This window comes from Pseudorasbora parva, chromosome 21, assembly GCF_024679245.1.
Source record: "Pseudorasbora parva isolate DD20220531a chromosome 21, ASM2467924v1, whole genome shotgun sequence".
Classification (NCBI taxonomy): Eukaryota; Metazoa; Chordata; class Actinopteri; order Cypriniformes; family Gobionidae; genus Pseudorasbora; species Pseudorasbora parva.
Genome location: NC_090192.1, coordinates 23,552,147 through 23,569,096, shown reverse-complemented (window position 1 = coordinate 23,569,096; position 16,950 = coordinate 23,552,147). Strand labels below are relative to the sequence as shown.

Here is a 16,950-nt window from a genome sequence, read left to right as displayed (position 1 = left end):
ATCATCAGTACTAAAATATTTGTTTTGTTTGTTCTTGATATATCTTTGTGGGAGCAGGTAACCAACACTCTCAAAACATCTTCTTTTGTGGTCACAGAAGTTTGGAAACGACTTGAGGGTGAGTAAATGATGACATAATTTTCATTTTTGTGTGACCTATCCTTTTAAATCAAGCTGTATAATGAGAGATGGAAAATGTCTAAGAAAACCACTATTCCCATACGGGATACACACACACACACACACACACACACACACACACACACACACACACACACACACACACACACACACACACACACACACACACACACACACACACACACACACACACACACACACACACACACACACACACACACACACACACACACACACACACACACACACACACACACAAAGTTTAGTCAGGAGTGACTCTCGCAGCAGGAAGCTGACTTATTGGATCTACTTTCTTGAGGAGCCAGGGGTGAAAATAGATTAAAGCCCACCCTGCCGAGTGAGACAGAGACGGGATGTGTGAGTGTGCGCCAAAGAGATGAAAAGTTCTTTAAAGTTGTATCATAAAGTATCTGATTCCAGTGCTGCAGATAACACTTCTAACAAAATACACACATACATGTGTTGGAGGACACGAGTGTGTAGAGAGGAAATGATAATGAAAAACACACGGTTTGACGTGATGGCAGGTGACATGTTCATACATCTAAAACTGTTTGAACAAAATGCTTTTTACTAAGTCGCCTGGTTAAATACATGTGATGACAAACTGAAACAGCTTTACAATGTCTGAGCTTCTCAGAAGGGCCTTCATGTCTAATATTTTGCTGACCCCATTGGCCAATTATATAATAATAGTAATAGTAATAATAGTAATACTATTTTTAAATTTGAATATTTTTTTATATTTAATTTATCAAAAGTGACAGAAAAGTGTTTTTACATTGTTGCAAAAGATTTTCTTTTCAGATAAATTCTGTTCTTTTTATTAATCACAGAATGAACAGCAAAACTGCTTTCAACATCTTTCTTGAGAACCAAAGGATAATCACTCCTCTATGGAGCAAGACAGTGGACCGAACTGCTCGACCTAAAACATTTGTGGGCGGGGCTAAGTTCGGCTGGCATCCAGGCTAACAATTCTGACTTTATATCTCACAATTCTGACTTTATATATCTCACAATTCTGTCTTTATATCTCACAATTCTGACTTTATATATCTCACAATTCTGTCTTTATATCTCACAATTCTGACTTTATATATCTCACAATTCTGTCTTTATATCTCACAATTCTGACTTTATATATCTCACAATTCTGACTTTATATATCTCACAATTCTAACTTTATATCTCACAATTCTGACTTTATATATCTCACAATTCTGACTTTATATATCTCACAATTCTGACTTCATATATCTCACAATTCTGACTTTATATATCTCACAATTCTGACTTTATATATCTCACAATTCTGACTTTATATATCTCACAATTCTAACTTTATATCTCACAATTCTGACTTTATATATCTCACAATTCTGACTTTATATATCTCACAATTCTGACTTTATATATCTCACAATTCTGACTTTATATATCTCACAATTCTGACTTTATATATCTCACAATTCTGACTTTATATATCTCACAATTCTGACTTTATATATCTCACAATTCTAACTTTATATATCTCACAATTCTGACTTTATATATCTCACAATTCTGACTTTATATATCTCACAATTCTGACTTTATATATCTCACAATTCTGACTTTATATATCTCACAATTCTGTCTTTATATCTCACAATTCTGACTTTATATATCTCACAATTCTGACTTTATATATCTCACAATTCTGACTTTATATATCTCACAATTCTGACTTTATATATCTCACAATTCTGACTTTATATATCTCACAATTCTGACTTTATATCTCACAATTCTGACTTTATAGCAAGCAATTTATATCTCAGAATTCTGAGAAGTCAGAAATGCGGGAGATATAAAGTCAGAATTGTGAGATATAAAGTCAGAATTGCGAGATATAAAGTCAGAATTGCTTGCTATCAAGTCAGAATTGCGAGATATAAAGTCAAAATTGTGTGATATAAAGTCAGAAATGCGGGAGATATAAAGTCAGAATTGTGAGATATAAAGTCAAAATTGTGAGATATAAAGTCAGAATTGTGTGATATAAAGTCAGAATTGCGAGATATAAAGTCAGAATTGTGAGATATAAAGTCAGAATTGTGAGATATAAAGTCAGAATTGCGAGATATAAAGTCAGAATTGTGAGATATAAAGTCAAAATTGTGAGATATAAAGTCAGAATTGTGTGATATAAAGTCAGAATTGTGTGATATAAAGTCAGAATTGCTTGCTATAAAGTCAGAATTGCGAGATATAAAGTCAGAATTGTGAGATATAAAGTCAGAATTGCGAGATATAAAGTCAGAATTGCGAGATATAAAGTCAGAATTGTGAGATATAAAGACAGAATTGCGAGATATAAAGTCAGAATTGTGAAATATAAAGTCAGAATTGCGAGATATAAAGTCAGAATTGTGAGATATAAAGTCAGAATTGCGAGATATAAAGTCAGAATTGCGAGATATAAAGTCAGAATTGTGAAATATAAAGTCAGAATTGTGAGATATAAAGTCAAAATTGTGAGATATAAAGTCAGAATTGTGAGATATATAAAGTCAGAATTGCGAGATATAAAGTCAGAATTGCGAGAATTTGAAATTATTTTTTAAAATGTTTTATTTTGTGGCAGAAACAAGCTTTCATAATAATGTATAAAAATTATATATATATTTTTTTTTTTTAATTTTTTACTGCAACAAAGTATTTTCAGTGTAGCTGAGTCAGTGAAAATGGCCATTAAAAATGATGGCCTGGGACCCATAAGTTTTACAGACAACATTAACAGGTATAGTAATTTAATAAAAAGAAAACTAGAAGAAAAACTATTTTAATTCAAATTAACTCACACACGTTGATGGAAAGAAAATTTAAAAAATGACCAAAAAATACCAAATCAACGTGAGACAATCAATTCTTATATAAGCACATTAACATGGATGACTTCAGTACAGTTCAAGGAGAACTGTGTAAGACAAATGAAGAAGTGTAAAATGAAATGAAAGACAGGCCGGACACGGGATGTTCTTATTGATGCTGCAACACTAATGCGATTTTTGCTTCCTTTCATTTTCTCTCCCTCTATCAAAAGCAAAAGGAGCCAGTCTGGAGTGTTTATGCATCAGAGGCTGGCACCAGCGGAGATAAAAGAGATTTTATCCAAATAGCACAGAGAGGACAGAAAGGGCACAGGGACAGCGAATAGCTGTATACTGACTCACTTCACATATTCATCCATCTATTGATCTATTCATCCTATGCTCTCTCATCTCTGTTTATGAGAGAGCATAGGATGGGCCTTGCTAGCGCATATACAGCAAAATATTGCTGTATTGTCAAATTTTACCTTTCTCTCATTCTTCCTAGCAGGGAACTTCTATAAATGGCCTGAAAAAGCCTTTTCAGATTCTTAACTGATGTATTCAGTCAACAGAAATTTGCCAACCATGGAAGAGGATGTAGATTTCCCAACACTCTCAACCATATAGTTCATGAGCCTCGGCTCCAGGTGAAAGGACAACAGTCCACACTGTCTACATGTTCTGCAAACAGATAAAACTATCCTGCCAGTTTAAACAGAAAGAAAGAAAAAAATAGCATCTATTAAGAAACAAGCATTTAAAATTGTTCACCAAAGCTTTCTATCACTCTCAAATCTCTCACTTCTTCTTTCATATTTCATATATACCCTCCATCCCGTCCCCCAGTGGGACCCCATGTCCGTTATCGCTGTTCTTGCGGCAGAATTCAGTCTTTCTTCTCTTCAAAAGCTCCCGACTGTCCAATCTCTCCAGTTATCTTTCTCTTCCTTTCTTTTTTCGCTCCCTTACTTCCCCTGGTGGTCTGTGCGTTGGCAGACCGCGGGAGGCAGATGACTCTTCCATCTCTTTGAAATGAGAGAGAGAGAAAGCGAGGTAGAGAAAGAGTGAGAGAGTCAACAGCACAGACATCAAACACGGCAAAGTCACGACAAAGGACATTTAGGAAAGAACTTCTGATCTGTTCCACACTCCACCTCCCTCTGCCCTCTTTAAACCTGCCTATTAAAAGTGTAACTCGAACCAGGTTTGTTGGCACAGGAGGAGACATGTTTGGGCTACGATTACTCCTCTCAGGTCAAAGGTCATCGAACGGGTCTTGTTAGGTACACATGGGACTGTAACAGAGCTTAACTTGTGAATTTATAAAACATTTTGAAAAAGACTAATTGATTTGTTTTTAAAGGGATAGTTCACCCCAATATGAGAATACTGTCGTCATTTACTCGCCCTCATGGCGGTCAAAACCAGTAGGACTTTCTTATGTGGAACAAAAACAAGAGAAATTTAGCAGAATGTTTAAGCTGCTTTTTTCTTTACAACGACATTGAATGGTGACTTTATATATGGAAAACATTTATATATATATATTTACATAAACAATAAATAGAAAATACTTCTTCTTTGTTAGTTCAAGTTCACTCCAATATTATCAGATACAACTTTTTGATTCAAATTAACATTAATTAAGATTAATAAATGCTTTAGAAGTATTTTTCTTTTAAAGTTGATGTTAATTAATGGAGACGCATTTTAAAGTGTTGGCAATTAAACAAACCAAAACTATACAAAAAATATTAAAAAAAATAATAATAGTAAAAAAGTAAAATGAAAAAAGAACATAATAATAATAAACACAATGTAATTCTAAATATTAATAAACACAAAATACAAAATATATTAATAAAATACAAAAAATATATACTAAATCAACACTGATCATATAATATTGTTATGTGTGGAAAAGAGTGAAATGTAAGTTTCTGATAATTTCTTTCTGTAGTTTATGTAAATATGTAATTCATTTTTTCCATCTATGATTCCAAACATTATTATTTTTGTGTGGTACATGGAAACCAACTGCAGCACAAGTTTGTCTACACACACAAAGCTATTATATGACTTCAGAAGACTTTAAATATAACATCAGAGTCTTATGAACTACCATTATGGCACTATTTGGTCATTTTTTAGGGCTTTTCACATTTGCAGTATAAAAGACATGCAGCTTAAAAAATCCTTCTTAAATATATATTTTTGACTGAACTACCTACTTTAAAATAATGTCTATGTATATTCACGGGCCTATGAATGCATTGAGCTGTATGTGATTACGCTAAACCAATGTTTTGTTAATCCCACAAAAGAACCCGAATCTACACAGTCGCTTTGGCACAGTTGGAGAGATGGAGATATTCGGCAGGAGAGACGCACTGATCGCTTTCATTCTGCCACTGGAGAGAGAGAACAAAGGACAGAGTTCAAAGGTCAGAACTGCAGGCCTCAAAAGAGTACAAGACAAAACATACAAACACACATACCAAACACACACAAATCTACAAGCCTAACACCAACAAGCATAAAAACACAAACACGCCCACACACACGTTCATTTTATTATGAAGTATTAAAATCTGGTTGCAATTTGCTGTGCACCATGAAAAGTCTGTATTAATGTTTTTAAAAGAAGTCTCTTCTGCTTACCAAGGCTCCATTTATGATTAAAATTAAAGTAAAACAGTAATAATCTTAAATGTAATTACAATTTAAAGTAAATACATTTTAAAATATAATCTATTTTCAAATTTTTAGAAGCCATTACTGTGTCACATCACTCTTCAGAAATCATTCTAATATGGTGATTTGGTGCTCAGTTAATATAAGTTATTAAAAATGGTTATTATTATTATTATGTTGAAAAAATGTTTAAAGGTAGGGTAGGTAAGAATGATCTAAAACACTTTTGTCCAAATTTGTTTAAACTTTCTTTATATGTCCATACATAATTAAAATGTAAGTACTCTGAAAAAGAGAGTAAAAATCAAGTGACTAGACTTTTTAATCTGCAATAAACACAGCTCATTATTTTCGTTCGGGACGAAACAAGTGATTGGCTTGGGCGAATGTCACTCTCTCTCGCTACCATGGCGACCACCACTTTCGCTACAGGTTCTGCCCACACATACGCACCCCTAGGAAGAGCAAAAGCATTCAAAATGTACGGTGCCGGGTTTTGCAGTCAGCGAAGGCAAACAATGCAATGTAGACAGTAGGCCTACATGTAAAGGCAATGCACAAGAAGTCTTTGGATAAACAAAGAAATCAAACGCGAGTAAATATCAGCGTAGCTTTCCAACGATGTCGAGAACTGAGGGACCTAAAGGGGCTGAAAAACGACTCATTGCTGGCTGTATTTCTGCTGGACAGGTAATCTTTCATTTTGATTATACATTTTTGTTCAGTTTATGTTTTCATGAAGCATGTATCACTAGCACATGTAGCTGCCTAATAACATAACATTACTTAGCATAAAGTTAGAATGTTATACACTTAGCCATTAGTAGAGATGATAAATACTCAAAATGTTTAGCTCAAGTTGATTACTGTCGTGTTGAATTTCGCTAAATTTAACTTTAGATAACAAAATGAATGTGTAAAGCTAGTACACTGCATCCAGGAACTTTTTTTAGAACTAAGTTAGCTTTAGCTACTACTAATCAACAATGCTTTCATCATGGAAACTCTTACATGCAAAACACAGTATATGTTATGAATCTTACACAAAATTCATCTTCATCACAGTATAACTGATGTTATTGGGAAAAAAATATATCACTGCTACCCGTTTTTAGATTTGCCTTATAAATAAAACTAGCTTGTTACCAAATAAAAAATATATATATTTTAAACTTTACCAGTACCGGTATTCTAGCTTGATAGTGAGTACTATAAGACATCTTATTTGTTTATATTCATACTGATAAAGTTAGATTTTTTATTACATGTGATTCTGAAATGATGTCACTACATGCACACCGCTCCTCTCAGGTAAATAATGCGTCTTCCAGCTGATTGGTCGGTGAGGCGCGTTCATGTATTTTGGGGGCGTGGCTTTGGAAAGAGCCCAGAAGGAAGAAGGTGGAGTGAATGGAAATAATGAGCTGTCTTTAAAACAGTCGTGACAGGTCTACAGACACTCAAATATTATACTTTTTTTTTTTTTTTTTTTTTGAGTACTTACATTTTAATTATGTATTGATATATAAAGAACGTTTAAACAAATTTGGAAAAAAAAAGTTTTTTAACCAATTTTTACCTTTAATATTTTTGTGCAAACAGTGATACATTTTTTTTTTCAAGACTTCCTGTTGAATAGAAAGTTAGGTTTTTGAAATAGAAATATTTTGTAATATTAAAATACTTTAATAACACTTTTGATCAATGTAATGTGTCCTTGCTGAATACGTTTTTTTTTCTTTTTTTCTAATCTTACTTCATACTTTGGGTCGTTATTATGGTTTCCACAAAAATATTAAACATAAAAAACTCTTTTCAACACTAATGTTCAACACTCTTTTCACTAAGAAATATTTCTTGAGCACTAAATCATTCCAAACTTTTGACCGTTAGTGTATCAACACCAGGCACAGAAAACTGCACAACATAACTTTTAAAGAATTTATATTTGAGGTATGGCAGGATATGAAGTCAGCAGTTTGTATACAATGCTTTCATCCGAGACAAGTGTGGACAAGGGAGTCATATTAACAATCTTACAAAGAGATTAAAGGGCCTGATTTCTGATTTTAACGCTGCTAAAAGGCCAATGAAAGGAAAAACCACATCAATAAATGACATGGCTTTAAGAGCTGCCACAAACAAACGCTCAAGGACAGTCGAGTTGTGTTTACTCTCTGCTTGGTGTGCATGTGTATGCTAGCGTTCATTCTTGAAACTTTCAGGGAACATGTCTCTACAGGGTGTGTCATAAGCATGTAATCTTGGGAGAGTGCTCATAAAATGTCCTAAAAGCTTTCTAAGGGTCAGTGTTTGTTTAACCATCTTTGTGTGTGGTTTATGTTCCTTAGGGTCTGGGGTGTTATGTAATGCATGTCTTCTGCAACTTATTAAGGCATTCGGTGATGTTTGTAAGTGTGTGTTTCTGTGTATGTGTCACATAGCAACCTGGTGGTCATGTTCAGTATGTGTTTTGGCTGGAACTGCATAACTATACGCTTAAAGCAATAGTTCACACAAAAATGAAAACTCTGTCACTCACCTTTCATTTTAAATGTGTTTAATGACTTTACATGGAATACAATAAAAGAGTAATACATAGCAGGATGTCCGACTTTTTCTTATAATATAATAGTGACCATCATTTTAAATTTAAATTTCTCATTCCTCACACAAAGCTATATGACTTCAGAAAACTAGAAAAAGCTCAGAAGCCATGAAGTCCAAGGAATTGTCTGTAGACCTCTGAGACAGGATTGTATCGAGACACAGATCTGGGGAAGGGTACCGAAAAACTTCTGCAGCATTGAAGCCCCCAATGAGCACAGTGGCCTCCATCATCCGTAAATGGAAAAAGTTTGGAACCACAAGGACTCTTTCTAGAGCTGGCCGCCTGGCCAAACTGAGCAAGTGGGGGGGAAGGGCCTTAGTTAGGGAGGTGACCAAGAACCCAATGGCCACTCTTACCCCTTTTCCACCAGAATGAACCGAGTGCTATGAGCCAGTGCTAGTGTCAGTTCTAAGTTGGTTCGACTTCAGAGCCTTTAAGAACTGGTTTGGCTTTCCACAGGCTAGAAAGCCACCACACAGCTAGGTCTTATGTCACTGTATACGTCTCATCTTTCTCGCTAGCTCTTTAGAAACGCTAGCAAGGCAGCAAGAAATACAAACACACCGGCTTGTTCAAGATGCATCGGTGCTGCGCGGACCGATCCGCATATGATATCAAAAATACTGCGTGAGCCATTCAAAAGCATAAGGATTCGTTTGCACTCGTTGTACTTTGATGTCCTGCAAAGAAGAATGGGAGATACTTCCCAAAAATAGGTGTGCCAAGCTTGTAGCATCATACTCTATATGCTGTAATTGGTGCAAAAGGTGCTTCAACAAAGTATCGAGCGAAGGAAATACTTAAATAGATGTTTTTTTTTTTTTTTTTTTTTTTAAATAAATTTACAAAGATTTCAAACAAACTTCTTTCATGTTGTTTTATGGGGTATTGTTTGTAGAATTGAGGAGAAAAAATAATGCATCTAATCCATTTTGGAATAAGGCCTTAACATGGAAAAAGTGAAGTGCTGTGAAAACTTCAGATGCACTGTATAAAATGCATTACATCCTTTTTGGAGCTTGACAGTCACTTGACAAATCCACTTTATGGAAGCAAGCAGCATGAACATTCTTTATAATTTTTTCTTTTGAAAACAGAAATTTTCTTTTTCTCTTGAATTGAAATATTCATGCAGACAACTAAAAAGCCCATTATATCAAGCTAATACACTGTTCACTTTGCAGTGAGATGGAACCATTAAGGAGGAGAGGCCACCAGATAACATTCCTAGACAGAGAAGAAAATAGTTTTAGAGACAAGGACATTTCGTGCTGCACTTGTTGGACAAGGGTCATGCTATCTCAAGAGAGCTTTTAAGAGATATGATGAAACATGTTAAGACTCATTCCTCATTTTTAAGCATGGGCTGCACAGTTAAAAGATTAATTTATTTAAAGTTTTCTATTTTGATTTATTGTAAAAAAGAAAAGAAAAAAAGGAAAGAAAAAAGTAATTTATTCATGTGATTCCATCACAAAATGGAATTTTCAGCAGCTATTACACCAATCCGTAATGATACATGATCCTTCAGAAATCATTTTAATATGCTGATTTGCTGCTCAAGAAACATAACTTATTAAATGTTGAAAACAGCTGTGCTGCTTAATATTTTTGTGGTATATTTTCAGGATTCTTTGATAAATAAGTTGAAAAAATGTATTTGAAATAGATACGTTTTGTAAAATTATACATTTTCTTTACTTTTGCAACATTGTAGTGACTTTATGAGCCCTATCATACACCCGGCACAATACACCGTGTTTTTTGCTAGTTTCAGCCCGGCACAGTTATCATTTTCACTTCTAGTGCCGCACTGTTTAAATAGCAAATGCATTCGAGTCGAGCCCATCTGTTCGCCCATGCTGGTCTGAAAATGAGGTGTGTTTCATTGTTGGCGATTTACTATTTTGAGGCAACTGAAAACGACTGTGCCATTGACCAACTCAAACCTGTCTAAAGTCAATAGTATTTTATGTGTTATTTAAAGGACGCATTAGTAATATACTGCTTATTACACGCAGGGCAGCAGCACACAAAAATGTTTAAAATAAAAGGATTCCTCTCTGGAGAAGCTTTCAGTCTTTCCACTCGCAAATTATGCCATCTAAATAACTAATCCTCCATGGTGCAAGCACAACTGGCTATTAAAGGGAATGCGAGATGAGATTCTGATTGGTTTATTGCACATTATGCTCAAAACACACCCATTACTCATTAAGAAACTACGGACAACCCTTATGGACCATGCGCCTGGCATGTTGATGTAACCCCTTCTGTTCGGACCGGGACTCAAACCCAGGTCCACCAGCATGAGAGTCAGACACTCTAAAAAGGAGGCTAAAGGCTGCAACCTCCAGCGTCAGTTGCTAGAGCGTCTCTTGAGGTCAGAGGAGTGAGGTTTTACTCAAACAGGAACTACTACTAGCTGGCCTCTGTTACGCTGACCATCGTTAAACTAGCAAAAGTGGATTCAGACATGTCCTAAGTGCACCTGCACCATGCGTTTCAGAACATACGCTCAGATCATTAAAATAAGGCCATTTGTGTCCTTGTTGAATAGAAGTGTTTTTTTCCAACTATGTTGTCAATATAAATGTTCAAAGGCATGAGTAAATTATGCTTGAACTTTATTGATGAGAAATCTATGACCAAAAACAAATATAGATATAAGCACACATGTACTCTCTTTCCCTCCATTACAGCATTGATGGTCAAGTATGCGACTGTGTAAAGAGTTGTGCTTCAGTCTGAACTGTATCTCAATCTCACTCAGTATCGCCAGGCAAATGGTCTGAGGTCAGACGCTAAAAGGTAAGGAAAGTGTCTCCTATCTCAGCAACACTTTCCAGCTCCTCTCCATCTCTACACTACCAGATAGCAAAGAAGCACAGCCAGCTATGTGTCTGCATAAGGGCGGAAGCATGTGACATCACTAAAACAAATGTGTCCTGTGGTTACTATGAAGGCAGATGGTCACACATTCAAAGCCGATGTGATCATATGAGAGACTGTAGTGTTTTCCTCACAGACCCAATAAATGACAGACGGAGCCAGAAAACAGACTTTTGTCTAATGTACAGTTTCTCACAAAGATAAACATTTAGGAATGGGGGTTATTAACAACACATTCCATAAAAAACAGGTCATAGCGTTTCTGGTACAGGCCTTATTTTTATTTATTTTTTGCTTATAACATACTTTTACACAAGATACCTTAAAAGGAAATACTGTAGATGAGCATAACCCATTTCTTCTTCTGACTAACATATATGACCGGTTTCACAGACAATACTTGAGTCTAGACCCAGACTAAAATGCATGTTTGAGCTATCGTAACTAAAAACAACTAGCACTGACATATCTTAAAGGGCTGATGAATTGAGAAATCAACTTTCCCTTGATAAATAAAAGGTCATGGTAATATAAGAATATCCTGTAAGTTTCAGAGCTAAAAACGTCCTTGGTAGTCAAAGAAAAGTTTTTATAGGCCCAGAAAACAATCGTGTGCCGCATCTTGACGTCATCAAGTGACGAAACAGAATGATAAGCACATCCAGAGCACGTCTAATTCAGTAGACCCGCCCACCTGGAGCCGTTTGGATCACGTTAGCCAGCAGCAATAAACATGATGAAGAAGACAGCAAGATATTGTGCTATTCAGGTTGTGGAAGAACACAGTTGCTGCATAAGCTTCCTTTGGATCCTAATATTAGGAATGTCGTTCCTAGGAATTAGTAACTTAAAGGGTTAGTTCACCCAAAAAGGAAATGTATGTCATTAATGACTCACCCTAATGTTATTCCACACCTGTAAGACCTCCGTTCATCTTCGGAATGCAGTTTAAGTGTCCAGTTTTACTGTCCATGTCCAGAAAGGTAATAAAACACAGTCCATATGTAACATCAGTTGGTTCATTAGAATCTCTTGAAGCATCGAAAATACATTTTGGTCCAAAAATAACAAAAACTATGACTTTATTCAGCATTGTCTTCTATTCCATGTTTGTTTTCAATCCGTGAACAAATATTTGAACAGTTATGAATCAGTGAATCGAATCAGAATTCGGATCGCCAATGTCACATGATTTCAGCAGTTTGGCAGTTTGACATGCAATCCGAATCATGAATCAATAAGCTGATTCATGACCGTTCAAATCTTTGTTTGCAGATTGAAAACAAACACGGTAGAGAAGACAATGCTGAATAAAGTCGTAGTTTTTGTTATTTTTGGACCAAATGTATTTTCGATGGTTCAAGAGATTGAATTTAATTTTAAGTACATTTAGGCTTTAAATGTTTATCACTAATTAATTTAAGAAAAGGAAACCAAAAATGAAAATTCTTATATTATTTACTCGCTCTTATGTTGTTCCAAAGCTGTTTGACTTTTTTTATCTGTAGAAGAATACTCACTCAATTTTCCATTCAATGACAATTCATATTCAATTCATGTTAATGCAGCATTAGGTAACTTTTTAACCTTCATAATATATTTTCAAGACTCTTTTGATGATACATCGACTTACAATAGGTTGAATGACACGTCTGCCATAGCTTGATGGGGTCTGTATCGTTTTTAATCGTACTTTTAAACTTCGGGTTTCGAGTAGTAACCCGAGAACAAAAAGAACTACAAAATTCGACTGCTTTACGGCATATACGTCACTTCCACCAACACCCACACTTCCTTAAATTCGGATGTGCGAGCCCAACTTTGTTCGTCGGATAATATAGTCATGTCCGAAGCAGCTGAGACAAATAAGAAAGAAAAGGTTTTGTTGGAGGAAAGCAATAAGAGGAAACGAAAAAGTGATGTGATTAAAGGCAGGACGAGGATCAACATGTGCTGTCATGCTTGTTATGGTGATTACCTACCACTCAAACATTGAACTGAAGTATCATATAGATTCTGTAAAACGGTAACCAATAGACTACTATAATGACACTGGCTTGTAAACATGAGCAGCGTGATAAAAAATAAATAAAACCCATGAAATTATATTCATATGACATGCTGAAACATGCCACTGACTGTACCTGGGATGAAGACATTTCACACGCGATGCCAGAAGAACACCTGTGAACTCCTCCTGCAGTGTTCAGGGGAACTGTTACCCCTCGTTTACACTGAACACGTGTGCGGCGCATTACGGCTGCTACACGGCTACCGGAGCTGATCACGCCCATTCTAGTCAATGCTTGTGTTTAGGTGCCTAGTCTATTTTTGGTCGCACTGGAAATACAAAATAAAAGTCAAAAATCCCTGTCAATTTCAAAATATATCCTTGGTAGGAGACAAGAAATGGACGTCAGACAGGCAAATCACGTGGTCTCACGCATCCAGTCGCTGTATATATTTTTACAACCTGCCCCGCACCCGCGACCATTAAATAGATACGGGGTCCGCGGGTTATGAGACGACCCGCGCATCACTAGTTCAGGGCTATCAGGGTTGTCATGTCAACAAATGCACGTGCGATGGCATCCCCTGTTGTAGGATGACAGATCTTACGACAGTAGTTGAGGACATTATTTTTTCCCAACTGTCAAATTAAGTAAGTGAGCAGTTTGTTTAGTACAAATGCTGAACCAAATTAACTGGTTAATCTAAAAGATTTGGTTAAAACTAAAAAAATTGAAACCTGACAGCCTCTGTCTCACTATGACTGTATCTGAAATCGCATACTCTCTTGCACATTGCATTTTTATTTTTTTATTTTTTTATTAAAGGAAGTGTATGTAAGATTGTGGCCAAAACTGCTACTGCAATCACTTTCAAATGATGGTAGAGTGGTGTATCCCCTCTTCCCCTCCCCCCCTGACTCGAGGTTGCCAGATAGGCTCCAGGATCAGCAGGAACATTTGTAGCTGCAGCTGTGGTAACTAGAGCTGGCAACCCGGATGCAGAAACACTACTGACTTTGTGATTGGTCGATAGGTGGAGGGCGGAGCTCCAGGCCAAAACATGTCAACATCAACATCAGTTGAGGGCTGCAATAACAACTTTAAAATGACAATATCCTGGCCAGACTACTGTTGTCAGGAATATAAGAATTCGAAATTAACATGATTTCTTAATGTCTAGTGACATATCAGGGCTATTTTATGATTAATTGAAATACGTTTCTTACATACAGTTCCTCTAAAGGAAAAACAAACCTAGGGGTAATTAAGTAAGGGATAATGTACACCCAGCCGGTTGTTATCTTAGAATTAACCCCGACAGAGTGATCAGGACCCTGATGCGAAGCGGAGCGGTTGCATCACTCTGAAGGAGTTTATTCTGCGATAGCGACCGGCTGGGTGTACATTATCCCGCTTATTACACGGCTACTAGTCTAAAATAAATTAGACACAAAATATTGTCTTGAGATTAAATATTTTATTAGCTCTTCCGCAAAGCTTCCGCAAAGGAAAACAGTTCCAAACTGCTTTAAGCCTTTATCTATTGCTGCTATATGTTGAAAATGAATGCTGAAAGGGTTAGTTCACCCAAAAATGAAACCAAGCCTATGATTAATCACCCTAAAATCATCATAGGTGTATATGACATTCTTCTTTCAGACAAATACAATCGGAGTTATATTTAAAAAAGTCCAGGCTAACGTTAATCCCAGCAGTAGTTGTAGCTGTTTTTGAAGTCCATAAAAAATGCAGCTGTCCTTTAAATAACGTGCTCCACGCGGCTCCGATGGGTTAATAGAGCCTTCTGATTCGAATCGATGCGTTTGTGTAAGAAAAATATCTATATTAAAAACGTTATAAAGGAAACCTGCCTTGAAGTCTTCCATTATAACCCACAGCTGCTTAAGCCACAAGATGGCGCCAGCATTAAGCATAGAAGTAGTACCGGTCGTAGTACTACGAGTAACTCGTAGTACCCGTATGAGCGGTTGTTATCTGGAAATAACAAACCGCTGCTATGCGCGATTGACCAATCAGAATCAGGTATTTCACAGGGCCGTGTAATAACAGATGGTTACCGAGTAGATCGTTCTCTGGGGTGCGTTTTCATTAAAATCGAATGTAAAGCGTTTTATCTCTAAAAACAGATAGCTTATACCACTAGTTTATGGGGCATAGAATAATTAAAAATAAATCGCTAGTTAATACCACTAACAAGGTTCAAAATAGACTCACACTAACACGGTAGCATAATGAGGGTCCCTACATGCAAACCGGAGCATTGAGATCTTTGTAAGTGTACAAACTGTTTAATAAGAAGATACTTTATAAAGACAGTACATTACGCGTTTACAGACAGGAGCCATCTTGGAAAACAGTCTCGACGAGTCGAGCCATTAATTCTGTGCTAAGTGATGAACTCTGACTTGGAATCTCATATGGGACACCTTCTTCCCTTGTAGTTAGTCAGCCATATATTTTAATAAACATATATAATTCATGCATTTCCATGTAATTAGATTTCACAAAGCGTTCTACTGAAAGTAGTAGGTCACCCAGGTACTTTTTGCCTGCTCTTTTATGAGTATTGTGAATTTGGGCATACTTCTTTTGTCATATACTATGTTTTTGCCTACTGTACAGAAGGGAATTATGCGATTTCAGATGCCGCAAGAGCTTCAGAAAACCTCAAGCACACAGGTTTGGAGTGACGAGGGTGAGCAAATAACAGAACTTATTTTTTTTTCCAAACTCTTCATTCAGTGTGTTAACTTTTAAGCACACATTCTGCTAAAAAAAAGATTACCAACATTTCAAGAAAAAGAGTTTGTCCTTTACTGCTTCAGTACATGTGTGGCGAGTGGGTGACTAGCAGTTTATGAGTTAGTTAATGCGCTAACTTTCTCAAACCAGTGGGTGGCACAAAGATCGCCTGTGTGCTGCCGTGAACTTGTGATTTATGTAAGCTTGAACGTGTATGTCAGAGGATTATATTTTCACTCTGGACTTTATCCACTGCTTCCTGCCAAGCTTTGCCAGTCGGTCACAATCAGACTAATGGAATGAAGTTTATCAGAGCAAGATGAACTTTGACCTTTAAAGCCTAAACAAGACTCGAGACAGGGTGAGGCTCATAATAGACACTTAGCCTATCGTATGTACAGAATTCCCACAAACACACACACACACTCATTTTTAATTGAATACTGAATAGAAGAAAGATCAAGAGTGTCTTTTCCTGCTGCTGTAGGAAAGAATAAAAGCAAGGTATGACCTACCACAGAGAGGACAAAGAGATGACTCTGTAGCAGGTAAACCAAGACATCTGCTGAAACATGGGATGAAACACTGTCATCCATCTGAATTCTCTTGCTCTGTCTGTCTCGTTGCTCGCTCTTTCTATCTCACTTTCTTTCTGGTATCAAAGCGACATTGCTTTGGATAATCAGCTCCTTTGATCCCTGTCTGTCAGGACCCCTGGGGACTCTGGGTTGCCCTTTTATCTGCCTGACTACTGGGTCTTTTCAGAGAAAAGAGTGATAATCTGATTAACTGTAATACTTATCCTAGAAAGAGAGAAAATGAGAAAGAGGAAGAGATAGAAATACTGAAAGAAAGACAGAGAGAGAGAGAGCAAAAGACAGAAATTGTTAGGGTGGGAATTGGGTTGTGGAGACTTTGTCTCTATGCATTTTCTTCGGGTGAAAATTATGAAAAAAAC

General features: G+C 36.4%; 1 long non-coding RNA gene across 1 annotated transcript; it reads right to left on the bottom strand.

Annotated features, from left to right (window-relative positions):
- Window positions 1-2,973: 2,973 nt before the first annotated feature.
- On the bottom strand, window positions 2,974-16,673 carry LOC137056297 (uncharacterized). The gene is made up of 2 exons (XR_010900288.1): window positions 16,508-16,673; window positions 2,974-4,045 (listed from the first exon to the last, which is right to left on the bottom strand). It is a non-coding gene; the product is annotated as an uncharacterized lncRNA (long non-coding RNA).
- Window positions 16,674-16,950: the final 277 nt, after the last annotated feature.